We start from the raw sequence: 13,534 nt of genomic DNA on the forward strand, positions 1-13,534 counted from the left end.
TAAGATGCTCAACAGATTTCACTTTTACACCAGGATTTCACCGACAATGCCTTTATAGGAAGCTAAAATCCCTGTAGACAGAGCCCAGTTCAAACAGTATGTTGTGTATAATACAGGTTCCTAAGATGATACTGTGACGGGTTAGATCACAGAAACCCCCTTGGGAACTGTCATGTGCTGAGACTACCTCTAAGCTCATTTTCCCAGGCAGCTTGGGACTTCAGAACCCTGCCTGGTTGTGCCAGACACACTAGCCTGCTACAAACAGACCCAGATCTGAACTACGTCCCCCAAAAACTGAAAACAGCTTAAGAAGTGCTCCTGTCTCCAGTACTCAGATACCCAACTCTCAATGGGGTCCAAACCCCAAATAAATCTGTTTTACCTTGTATAAAGCTTATACAGGGTAAACTCAAATTGTTTGCCCTCTATAACACTGATAGAGAGATATGCACAACTGTTTGCCTCCCCCCCCCCCAGGTATTAATACATACTCTGGGTTAATTAATAAGTAAAAAGTGATTTTATTAAATACAAAAAGTAGGATTTAAGTGGTTCCAAGTAATAGAACAAAGTAAATTACCAAACAAAATAATAAAACATGCAAGTCTAATCCTAATACAGTAAGAAAGTGATTACAGATGAATTACACCCTCAGAGATGTTCCAGTAAGCTTCTTTTACAGATTAGTCTCCTCCTTGTCTGGGTCCAGCAATCACTCACACCCCTGTGGTTACTGTCCTTTGTTCCAGTTTCTTTCAGGTATCCTTTGGGGATAGAGAGGCTACCTCTTGAGCCAGCTGAAGACAAAATGGAGGGGTCTCCCAGGGCTTTATATAGTTTCTCTCTTGTGGGTGGAAATCCCTTCCTCCCCCTGTATAGAATCCCCTCTACAAGATGGAGTTTTGGAGTCACCTGGACAAGTCACATGTCCATGCATGACTTAGTTCTCTACAGGAACGTTCCCAGGAAAGCTCAGATGTGGATTGGCATCTATCAACGTCTATCATCATCTTAAGTGTTTCTTGATTGGGCACTTACTGAGAATAGGCTTTTCCTCAAGAAACTGATCAAATGTTTCACTGAGGCTACTTAAAAATCAAACAAGTACACAGCCAATATTCAAAACTTTGAATACAAAAATGATACGTCCATACAAATAGTATGAATATATTCAGTAGATCATAACTTCTGCAGAGATATGTTACATGGCATATGTAGCATAAAACATATTCCAGTTATGTCATATTTACATTCATAAGCATATTTCTATAAAGCATTATGGGGTGCAACATCACAGATACCACTGAAGGTTGTCCTAATAACCGGTCATCAAAATAATTTTATTTTAACCAGTGTATCTGAACATTTTCAGAAACCAATCTTTATGGTATGGATGATGGAGCAAGTTATTACCCTGACTCTTCCACTCTAGAGAACAAGATTTAAATCTTGGCCTGCAACATAGGTGAAGAAGAGTACAGCGGTATCAGGTTAAGTAGAGTTTCTCCCCAAGATTTTAGATAATGCTGGGGCAAGTCAAACTGGGTCAGTCTATGCCTTCAGTGTGAAAAATGTGAGGCTTAAACTCTTTAAGGTTGGGGGATGCTTTCAAGAAGGGAATATGCGGGGTAGGATATGAAGTATAGTAAGCTGCTACCTGCATGAGATATTGGGGATACCATCCTACTTCTCCCATCGAGCACATCATACCCACCACTTCTGAAGTCTCCACTTGGAAGAGGCCTGGGGATGGAATGGCAGGCAGGTTGCAAATCAGAACCAAGATGATTGCAAAGCCCATCCATTTGCAATGTAGCAGGCTCAAGCCAATACTATAAGTTCATTTATTCAGGTCTGAATATTGGTGACATCACAGCAGAATTTTTGGAAGCCTTCACAATCCATCACTAATTTCCACCACTCAATAGCTGACCTTCCAGTGATCTGCCAAACACCATCAATCCATCTCCTGGCTGTTTGTCCCATACTTCCACGACCCTCAACCTTGAGAAAGTAATGGAAGGAATAGTGATTCCATTCTCTACACCTAGTATGACCAAAGTATACACAGTTTGAGTCTGTCAAATTCCAACATCAACTACTTCTCTCCAATAATATTTCCCTAGTCTTTTTTCCACATCCAGGATATATGCAAGTCTTCGCCAGCACCACGTTTCAAAAACTTCAGTTTTAACTTCCCATAATTCCCATCCATAAATCACTAAGGAAAAAAGTCACAGGTTTGTAGATTTTGAGATGCCATGGTTTTTCCACACTTTAAGGAAGGCTATAGCTGAGTGAGTCCGCCCTAGTTTTCTAGTTTCTGAATTCTTTCGGACTGTCCCGATTGGATATATATGATCTCGGATAATTAAATTAATTACTGACTCTACAACTTGTCCGTTAATTGTGATGTCTGCTTGCATCCTGTTTTTGTTAGTCAGGTCAACATGCATGCATTTTGTTTTCAATCATGTTCAGGAATAGTCCATATTCCTCACTAACTGTTTTTACACAGACTCCGATATTTGTTGAAATTGCATTGGTGGTTGTAGCAAAGAGCATCGTTTCATCACGTTACCTGAGGTCAGTTAAGACATGTTCGTCAATGGATATCCCAGCTGCTTCCACTCTGTCAAAACCTTTGAAGACTTGTCTCATAATAAATTCTGTGTCTATGGTAAAGGCGCCTGGGACAAAATACACCCTTGTCTCTCATACAGCCCAGTGCAAAACCACTCACTGTGACCACTGCCATGCACACCATGATCTCTTGGTGGTAGTGACTTCCAATAAGAGGCTTTAAATCCTCATGTCTGCCAGCACCCTACAGAGATGCTTGTGTCGGACAGTATCACACTTTAAAGCAGTCAACAAAGCACATGATGAATGGGTGATTGTACTCTACGTTCTTCAGTGATTTGACTAGGGCCGTCAAACAATTAAAAAAATAGTCGCAATTAATCGCACAGTTAAACAATAGAATACACCATTTAAATATTTTTGGATATTTTTCTACATTTTCAAATATATTAATTTCAATTACAACAAGAATACAAAGTGTACGCTGCTCACTTTATATTTTTGATTATAAATATTTGCACTATAAAAAAAGAGAAGTGGCCCGACAGGTTGCATCTCACTGCACTCCCCGTGTCCTTCCTTGGATCCAGGGAACATCCCCTCTTGGACCATTGCTTTTTGTGCTTCTTACTTGGCACCGGTGAAGGGGAACAGTGCAGAAAGACACATGCCACCAGAGGAGAACTCCGCACAGATGCTGAGGTACCCTGTGCCGTGGCTGACTGGTTTGGCTCCGACGTTGGTCTGAGTGCAGCTTCCATCAGGATGAACCTTAGTCTAACCTCTGTGTCCTTTTTCCAAATGAGGCTTGAACTGGTGGCAGATCTGGCAACGCTCTCACACATGAGCTTCCCCCAGACAGAAGGAATGTGGGTCACTCACCAGCATGGGCTTGCCATAGGAGGCACAGAATTTGAAGCCTGGAGACCAGGGCATGCCCGGCCCCAGGGGCAGAGGATGTCCCTCTAAACAAATGTGAGAGTCCAACTATTTACACTACTACCAAAAGAAAAACTGAAGGGAATGAAATTTGGAAAGAAAGCAAGAACAACAAGAACTACTGATGAATGCCTTGCCGAGGCAAGATAAGCTGTTTTTACAGGCAGTAAAAAGGAACAGAGTGTGTTAGGCTGGCCAGGCCCCTTATAAGGGCACATGAGCGCACAGCGCCAGAGGGCACCAGAGCCGGCCCAATGGATATCACGGTCTCTCTGGCGACCTTGCACACATCGCGCACACACCTAACATGGAATGGAAAATGAACAAGCACTTGAAGAACAGATCAGTTTCACTTGGGAAGTCCAACATCTAGGAAGGAGAAAATAATTTGGGTGTAGAGAAGAAAACCACCAAGTCCCACCATAGCTTGCAGATCTTATAAACTCTGCATGCTCCCAAACACTTGACTCTTATGTGACATTCTGACATACCTAATTCAGCATAGGCTAACTTTAAAATATGATTTTCAACATATCAAGTGTTGCCAGCTCTCACAATTTTATCATGAGTTTCTATTCAGGTTTTTTTCTCCCCTTAAAGCCCTCAGCTCCTGGAATCTTGTGATGAGGCAAGAGTTTCAGCTTTCATTTAAGAAAGTAAGTTTCTAGCTCTCCTGGTTACAGAGAAAGGCTTGAATGCATGACTCCAGGATAACCTAAAAGCTCGAAAACCAAAGGGCCAATATAAAAAGAAGCTCGATTTTAAAAAGTTATGATTCTGGGGGGGCTGAACTCATGACTTTTGATGTTAGTGATACTGGATCTCATTCTGTGCACCAAAAATGCAATGACCTTTCATATAAACTCTCTCTTTAAAATCTCAAATAAGCTGTTTTGTAAATAGGGTGTGATCAAAACAAGAGAATTTTTAAAATATGAGCAACAAATCTTTTTCATGCCCAATATCTTTAAAAGTTTACCTGGACAACAATTTTAAACAAAATCTGAGACTGTGTTCTGGTGATAGACCAAAGAGAAGGAACGCAATGGATAATGAGACTCACTTTAACAGTGGTGACCACTTTTCCATAAATTTATTTATATGGCTTTCAAGTTCTTTTCCATAGCCTTAACACTGTTTCCTCATATTAATTTTCAAATGGTAATTGCTGTGGCCTTTTTTAAATTTAATATTTCCTTGCTGCTGTGCTTGTTCTTAGGAGTGGTTATAAGTCACTGCTGACATCAGAGAACTATAAGATAGTCATTTACTCCTTTAATAGGAATGCAAAGTAGTGCTTATATGAAACATAATTAAGACATTATGTCACACTTGAACGTTAACCTTTGCTTTATTATTTTTAATACAATGCCATTCCCACATGTTGTTGCAGAGTTTAATGCTTCCATGTTCCAGAATGTCCTATACATTGCTAGCACGCAGCTCAACTTGCTACCAATATTTCAGACTGATTTTATTTAAAATAGCTATTAGCACTAAGGGTCATAATATAAATCAATGCACATTAAGTTATTTATATTTGGTGGTCTGTGTATTTGTGCAGAGTAGTCTACACTTCTGATCTAGATGAGCAAAGTCACATTGAAGACTAATTCTTTCTTAAAAAGGCATCGAATAAACTGATTCAACATTTTTTTTAGATATTTTTATATTAAGGCATTTTAAGCAATAAGATTTCAGGATGCAAATTAAAGACAAGAATGAGGAAAGGAGAAAATAGGAAGAGGGTTAAATGGTACTTGAAGGGAATACAGGAACACGAGGACAATGGCTGATTTGCTACTGATGTCAAGTCCACTGGGGCCATATAAGTAAGGCTATGATTTAATCATGGGTATGTTTAGTAAAAGTCATGGACAGGTCACGGACTGCGAGTTTTTATTTCTTGCCTGTGACCTGTCCAAGACTTATACCATAAATACCCGATTGAATTTTAGGATGGGTGCTGCGGAGAGGGAATGTGGATTCCAGTGGGCCAGCGGTCGCCAGGGGAAGCCCTGCGGGGCGAGGAGGGATCAGCGACACCCCGGCCGCCCCGGGACCGCTGCTCAGGCAGTCCAAGGCCAGATACCCACGGCCGCCAGAGCAGCGGCTGCAGAACTACTCCAGCAGTGGCCAGTGTGGCTGTATCCCAACCCCCTGCCCCAGGCTCAACCCAGAGCCCCCTCCCACACTGCAAACCCCTCGGCCCCAGCCCAGAGCCCGCACCCACTCCTGAACCCCAATCCCCTACCCCAGGCCGGTGAAAATGAGTGAGTGTGGGGGAGTGAGCGATGGAGGGGGAGGGATGGAGTGAGTGGGGCAAGGCAGGGTGAAGTAGATCCTGGATTGCCCTTAAATTCAAAAAGTGATCTTGGGCTTAAAAAGGTTGGAGACCACGGATTTACAGGTTTAGAAAATTACACTGGAGAGACTGGCATTATCTGAAAGGGGGCAGGAGAGCTCTATCCCAGAATCCCAATAGCTCTTTGCTCTATGGACTTTCCCTGTGCTCCTACTTCAGCTTTCCCAGTAGTGGTACCTTAGTGCCCAGGAGAGCCAAGCTAGCAGTGCCATGTGTAGCCTTCTAGGCATCAATGTCCAAGTTACATGTAGCCATGGAGACTACAAAGAGCAAAGACAGGTTGGCCAAGTAATTAGCCAATGAAAACTCTGACAGGTGACTGGTATCCCATACCACTGAGTCATTACAACCAATGAAATTGCTGCAGGCAAATTAGGTACAGAGGAAGCTTCATTAGCATTTGGATGGGTCACCGCCATGACTGTGGATTCACAGTTAAAGGTCTGTGCACAGTAGATACGAATAGCTTTGTATCGGATATGTTTAGAATACTATAATAATCAAAGAAATCTATTTTACTGTATGGCAGTGGTCTCCAACCTTTTTATGCACAAGATCACTTTTTAAATTTAAGATCAACCCACGATCTACCCCACCCCTTCCTCGGGGCCCCGCCCCACTCACTAGTGTCATTTGTGGTTTATAGATCCAAAATCCTTCAGGGATTGTCACAAATCAGTGTAACATTCTCAACTGTGGGAATTGGCTGAGCCTGGGGCAGGAGGTTGGGGTGCAGGAGTGAGGGGTGCAAGCTCTGGGAGGGAGTTTGGGTGCAGTAGGGGGCTCCGGGCTGGGGCAGGGGGTGCACGAGGGGATGCGAGGTGAAGGCTCTGGCTGGGAGGTGCTTACCACAGGCAGCTCCCAGTTGGCGGCACAGCAGGGCTCAGGAAGGCTGCCCGACTGCCTGCCCTGGCCCCATGCCACTCCCAGAAGTGGCTGGCTGCTGGCACATCTCAGCAGACCAGGGAGGTATGGAGGAGGCAGCGGGTCTCCGTGCACTGCCTGTGCCCGCAAGCACCATCCCTGCAGCTCCTATTGGCCAGGAACCGTCCAATTGAGCTGTGGGGACAGTGCAGCACGCGGAGCCGCCAGCCCCCCCCCACTTCCCCTCCCCCCGGGGGCCACAGAGACATGCCAGCAGCCAGCCACTTCTGAGAGCAGCGTGGGGCCAGGGCAGGCAGCCTGTCTGAGCTCTGCTGCGCCCCTGGACTTTTCGCGGCCCAGAGATCACAATCGATTGGCACAGGTTCCAGGATCGACCAGTCGATAGCGATCAACAGGTTGGTGACCACTGTTGTATGGGGATAAAAGTAGTGTAAATGGTCAACTTAATATCTCAGTGTAAAACTCATGCAGTCCATCCTTCTTTCCTCCCTCCCTGTTTTAGGGATCACTGAGCATAAAAACAACAAAATTTCATCTCAGTTTCCACTAAATTGAGGGCTAGTTAGAAAGCTAAAGAAAAATATTTACTCTGAAAATTCTGATATATTAATGATACAAATGTAATTAGAAAATGTGTAAGTTGTCATCAACACTATGTGGAAAACCAAATATTGATGGAAAGCTTAAGTCATTTGACACTAGCAGTATAGGATCCAATGTCAGAATGTAAATCCATTCTGCTCTCACTTTTATACAAATTTGCAAAAGTTTTGCATGTTTCTTTCACTTGGACCTTGCTGGTGAATATATCCTGTATTCCATTTGAAGACTCTAGAATCTGAACACTTCCCTGTGATTGCTCTTGGAGTAAGAGCAACCAAAAGCCTTCTTAGGTGTGTTAAAATCAGAAACAAGTCTCACCACAGAAAAGGATATAGTAAAAACAATGGATTAAACCTAGATATATCAGGCTGCTGAGCATTCTAGATTTACAAATAGGAAATCACTTATTACTGTCCTGTTTGACACATCCAATTGGATAAAAAGCACTAAGAACTTGCAAAAATCTGATATGTTTATTTATGTAGGGAGGGAAATGACCTAATTTTTCTGATATAAATTTCACAGACAAGTTACTCCGAAGTGCACTTGTATGAATAAAAACTACTTACCCAGAAAGACCTTAGAAAAGGCATTTCAGAAAGAAAAAAAAGCCATGATGTTGAATACTTTAGTCACTGAAACTAAAAACTGCTGCAAATTCTGTGAGGTAGCGTCTGCAGCATGAAAGCCTGTTTTTAAATGTGCATATGTAAATTAATTTCACATTTTGTAATGGATATAAGTTTATGGAGTATGTATATAAGAATACATTTTATCAATTTTATCACTAAATTATAGGTGTTTTTTTTTAAACTACTACACGTCTACATTTTAAACTAATGAGAAGTGAGTCACACGTGAAGTGAGCGTCTCACCCTGGTACACTGCATATGTCTGGCAGTTTTTTCTCTGCTCAAAGGTTAGCTTCACTGTTGCATCATAGCATTCCCGTTGTACCTTTCCCATTTCCCTTCCCCTCCTACAGAACAGCCACCTCTGTAGGGGGAAGTTTTGCACACCTTGGCACACAGACTTCCAACAGCTATAACAGCATGTGAATTTAGTATTAAGGGACTTTAAAGAGGTCTATGAATCAAATGACTATTGCATTACAAAATGTATTAGTAGGATGTTAAGGCTGTGTGTCTAAGGAGATACTCAGTCTGAAAGTCATGTTTGTCTGAACATCTGGCACAATAGAGGCTTGATCCCTGACTAGAGGTGGTAGACTTTTCTGTATTATAATATACTCAGTTAATTATAACACTTTAGTGTACAAAGTAAACAAATTGAAAGACAACCTTTCAATTTTAATAATCTTGACAGTACTGTGCTCAGTTACTCTGTCCACTACCATAATACCACTATGCATCCACCCTCCCCCCAGGGGCCTTTAATTTGGGAACAGAGGTCACACTGTGACAACATGTCCTTCTGAACAGGAAGGACTACCTTGCCCTCAGTGGACATCCATTCCAAGCACATGCACCATGCTTTCTTGGGCCCAATGTGGAGCTATGATAATTATAACTTTTTTGGTCTATTTTCCTTGAACATTCCACCAGAGCCAGAGGTAGAAAGGAATAGGTCCACAGAATTGAGCCTCTAATAGTTCCATTACCTGCTGAAGGAGGTAGCTTTACAGATTCCTATGAACAAATTTTGCAGATGGGCCTATTGGGTTACTAAAAGGCAAAGATGATCATAGAAGTGGAAGGGACCCCGAAAGGTCATCTAGACCAGTCCCCTGCACTCAAGGCAGGACTAAGTATTATCTAGACCATCCCTGACAGGTTTAAAACAAACAAAAGGAAGTATTTCTTCACACAACACAGAGTCAACCTGTGGAACTCTTTGCCAGAATATGTTGTGATGGCCAAGACTATAACAGGTTTTAAAAAAGAACTAGGTCAGTTCATGGAGGATAGGTCATCAATGGCTATTAACCAGGATTGGCAGGGATGCAAAACTATGCTCTGAAGTGTCCCTAGCTTCTGTTTGCCAGAAGCTGGGAATGGATCACTTGATGATTACCTGTTTTGTTCATTCTCTCTGAAGCACCTGGCATAGGCCACAGGATACTGGATTGGACAGACTATTGGTCTGATCCAGTATAACTGTTCTTATGTAAGGTTGCTGGACTGCATTTCTCACCAAAGTAATCCATAGAAAGCAATAATGTCAAGTCATTCAACATCCCATCTCCATTCTATTTGTCTGTTCCCCTTCTCAATCTCAAACTGCCTCCTTTCCCTTACACACAAGGGCAAAGATAGCAATGATGGGAGCTTTAGTGTAGCTAAGGTGCCAACTGCCACCAATCTTCTCTTTACCATCACATTGCCTAGACTTGCTCTGAACAAGGTGAACAGTGATAAAAGCCAACAGCAGCTTCGAGCTTCGGCAATTGCAGAAGTTTTAGGAAAAAAGACTAGTGTAGTTGCAATTAACTACAGATTTAAGAATTTTAAATCTGACTACAACATTTACAAGAGGGTTCAGAGAACGCCAATAGAGCTCTTAAATTTTCTATTTTCCTCTATGTAGTTCCCCATTCCAGAGCAAAAATGTCTGCAAAGTAAGCAGACCACCACACTAACATTAAGTAAAAAAAGCAGAGCCTGATAGCTACATCTTACCCCTCCTCAATCTCTACATTTCATCCCCTTTACAAAGAAAAGGTAGACATATACCAAACACTTTAATTGCTTTTAGTTAGCCTTTATGCTAGCAATAGGCCCATTCCCAAAATCTAGCTCAGTGATATAGGTTAAATAATTGTTTAGTAATAATATTTTAAAAATACTAAGCTCCATATAGCTTCAAGTTCTAAGTGTATGTTTTACTTCAGCACAGGACATCTTACAGCCTATTCTAACATTATATGGATGCTTCTCAGCTCTCTGCCAATTAGACTAGTAAAATAAGCCTAATCCTTTTAAGACTCTGAATCCATCACTTAACTGTTCAATAACCTTTTGGGCATCTCGAAATAAAAGGTGAGGCAGCAGTATTGTCTTCACAGCATAAGTACACTTTAACACAAATGCTATCTCTCTCTGCAACATCCACTTATGGGTTATTGAAATGGAAGGTCTTGTTTCTATTTTCACAGTGTATCAGACTGTTGGGATCTTTGGAAAAAAGTCAATTTTAAATGTTTTGTTCTCCACTGATGTTCATCAGGAAGCAGGAACACCCATTTAGATATAAACTCATGCACAACAGCATGCTTTCCTGAAGTATAGTGTATTATTGAACAGTCCCCAAGAATTGTCTGGCAGGATGCGCTCCTTCAACAGGGCAAGGTTATATTCCTCTAAAGAACAAAATATAGTTCCACCCAACAAACTAAGTATTTCAAATTTGGTTTATCTTGTTTGCTCATAATGGCATACTTCCTGCCTGTATCTGTTAAATACTGGTTACCATGTACTTTACATCCCAAAGCTAATAAACTATTTTCCATTACTGCCCATCTAAATGCATAGTGTACTAAGACACAATCAGAGCAATTTGCTACCATCATCAATAGGTCCGGTTAACTTCGGCAATTAAAATTCAACTTCTCATCTTAAATCTGAATTTAAATATGAACTCCATTATACATCAGTGGAGCCAAGTAAGCCTGCACAGGGGAACCTACCTGCACAAGTAGTATTTTTTTAATCAGTCATTTTTCCAATAGGACCACCAAAACCAATTCAATTCTACAAGTTAGTTACAGCATAGATCAGGAAACATGGCTTTGATAAAGCTCCAGCAACAGTATACCCTGTTTCCCCGAAAATAAGACAGTGTCTTATATTAATTTTTGCTCCCAAAGATGTGCTAGGTCTTATTTTCAGGGGATGTCTTATTTTTCAGAAATGAAAAATGCCTTATTATCGGTGGATGCCTTATTATCGGGGAGGTCTTATTATCGGGGGGATGCCTTATATTACAACGAGAGGCAAAACTGTAAGTAGGCCTTATTTTCGGAGGATGTCTTATTTTCAGGGAAACAGGGTATGATGTAAAGAATCATTTATTTGCTTACCTTTATACCAGAGCATACTCATTTACTCTTGCATTGTTTTTAATCTTTGGGAACACATGCCCAAAGACAGGTGCATCATACAATTCTATGAAACAAACATCTGCCACTACAACTGAAGATCTTAACTTGTAGCATAACACTTATGACATGTGAGAAGCTATTCATGCCAGTGCAACATGTAGCGATCACAGAAGCAGTTTCACTTTGAGTTAATCCAGATGCCCAACAGACTAGAAGTTAGGAGACATTCTAGCTTTTATACCTAGCCTCTTACAATATCTTATCAGAACTTTAAATCATGTGTATTCTATTTATGACAGCCTCTCCCTTCTAGTCGAAGGCTAAAACACAGCATTTACATAGAAAAACTTAAATAGCCAACATGCACATGCTTCAGAAGCCTCAGTATTTGGGGATACTATATATTACTGTTTTAAAGTAGCAGAAAACACCTGAATAACGCCCTGGGTCTCTGCAAGGAGCCTTTAAAATGTCATTTTCCTTTCTGTGTACTGGCATGTAATCCTTCGGTGTCCAACACCTTAGAAGCTGACCAGTTTCTAGAGATTACTGTGGGGCGACTCAGGGTATGTCTATACTGCAATAAAAGATCCATTGCAACAAAAAGACTGACTGGGGTTCACGGGGCTGAAAATTGCAGTATACACATTTGGGCTTGGGCTGGAGCCCAGGCTCGGAAATCCTGAGAGGAGGAAGGGCCTCCAAGCCCAAGCCTGAGACCTCTCCCCTCATGGGGCTTCAGAGTCTGGGACAAAATGTCTACACTGCTATTTTTTAGCCCTGCAGCCTGAATCCAAGTCAGTTGACCTGGGTTCAGAATCGCTGCCATGGGTCTTTTACTGCAGTGTAGACATACTCTAAGAGCAATGTTCCTAGTGGTGGTCAGAAACCCTCTCTCTCAAGGTAGGGTAGAAGCAGGAAATCTGCTTACAAGTCATTCTAACCATCCCAGCCTCCCCTGTATCATGAAGCACCTGCATATCCTGGCCTACCCAACTTGTTCAGCCTAGGAACAGTCAGGTAGGCAGAGGTGGCATAGGAGGCTGACTGAACACTAGAAAAGAAACCTCACTTCACCAGCATGAGACAGGTAAGAAGGAGGAAAAGCCAAGAACTGAGAATACACCCCAGTCAAGGAAAAGTAGGGACCAGTAAGGGAGTGAGAAAAGAAGGGATAGAAGTAAAATCTTCTTAGAATCCTCAGGTAGACTGTATTTACAGTACTTGTTCTGAGGGTTCAAAAAGTTTAATTCCAATTTTAAATATTTAGATACTTGATCCACTCATTAAGTCGCTGTGCATAAATCTAAACATCCTAATATAACAGCATGTCTTCCCAAGACTGAACATCTGCTCACACACCAAGAACATGAAAGACTATGTAATACCTGCCACAACAGTAATAAAGAGTTAATACTAAATTTGGAGGCTAAATTCACTCAGTAAGTGTCAAAGAGGGATTTAGTATTGCTGTAAGTCCAACCCACAGTTCAGTCTTAACATTTGAGTCCCTACTGATGCCTCCATTAAATTTTTTTTTAAATAAAACATAATACTTTCCTGAACAGCCTACAGGTACGCTTGGAAGAATTAGATTTTTATTGTTAAATGTCAGTAAACATTGGTTTATGTGTACCATTGCAATCAATGAAAAAATATTTCCAATAAAAAAAAATTAATGATAGGCTAAAAGAAAAATTATGTTTGAGAACTTAAGAGGTTGATTTAATTATATTTATTTTGCATATTTTGACATGCAATGTTGGTAATCTGTTTTAACCATTATACAGCTTTAACTCTTTGAATCTCAACATCTGTTATTAAACTGTCTGTCCCCCCCCCCCCCCGGATTTCCCACGGAAGTTTAAGATAAATAAAAATAAAAAGTTTTAAACCCATAATTTGTGCAACTGGAAATTTTAAAACTGCTTAAAAATTACCAATACTGTCCATTGAAATTATAAAAAAGTAAACATCGAATTCTGCCAAACCAATCGACAAGGTTTGCAGACACTTGTATTCAGCCAGGGAATAAAAGCAAACATTATTTCCCTGCCCAACTAGAAGACTTCTTTCACTCAGGTAATATCAGTACA

The 13,534-nt window shown here is 41.2% G+C and overlaps 1 protein-coding gene across 20 annotated transcripts in view; it reads right to left on the minus strand.

The window, feature by feature from the left end:
• NUMB (NUMB endocytic adaptor protein) overlaps positions 1-13,534 on the minus strand; it is a 126,563-nt gene that overhangs the window by 39,660 nt on the left and 73,369 nt on the right. The gene's annotated exons all lie outside the window — the stretch shown is intronic.

The sequence above is a fragment of the Chrysemys picta genome, chromosome 4 (assembly GCF_011386835.1).
Source record: "Chrysemys picta bellii isolate R12L10 chromosome 4, ASM1138683v2, whole genome shotgun sequence".
Lineage (NCBI taxonomy): Eukaryota > Metazoa > Chordata > Testudines > Emydidae > Chrysemys > Chrysemys picta.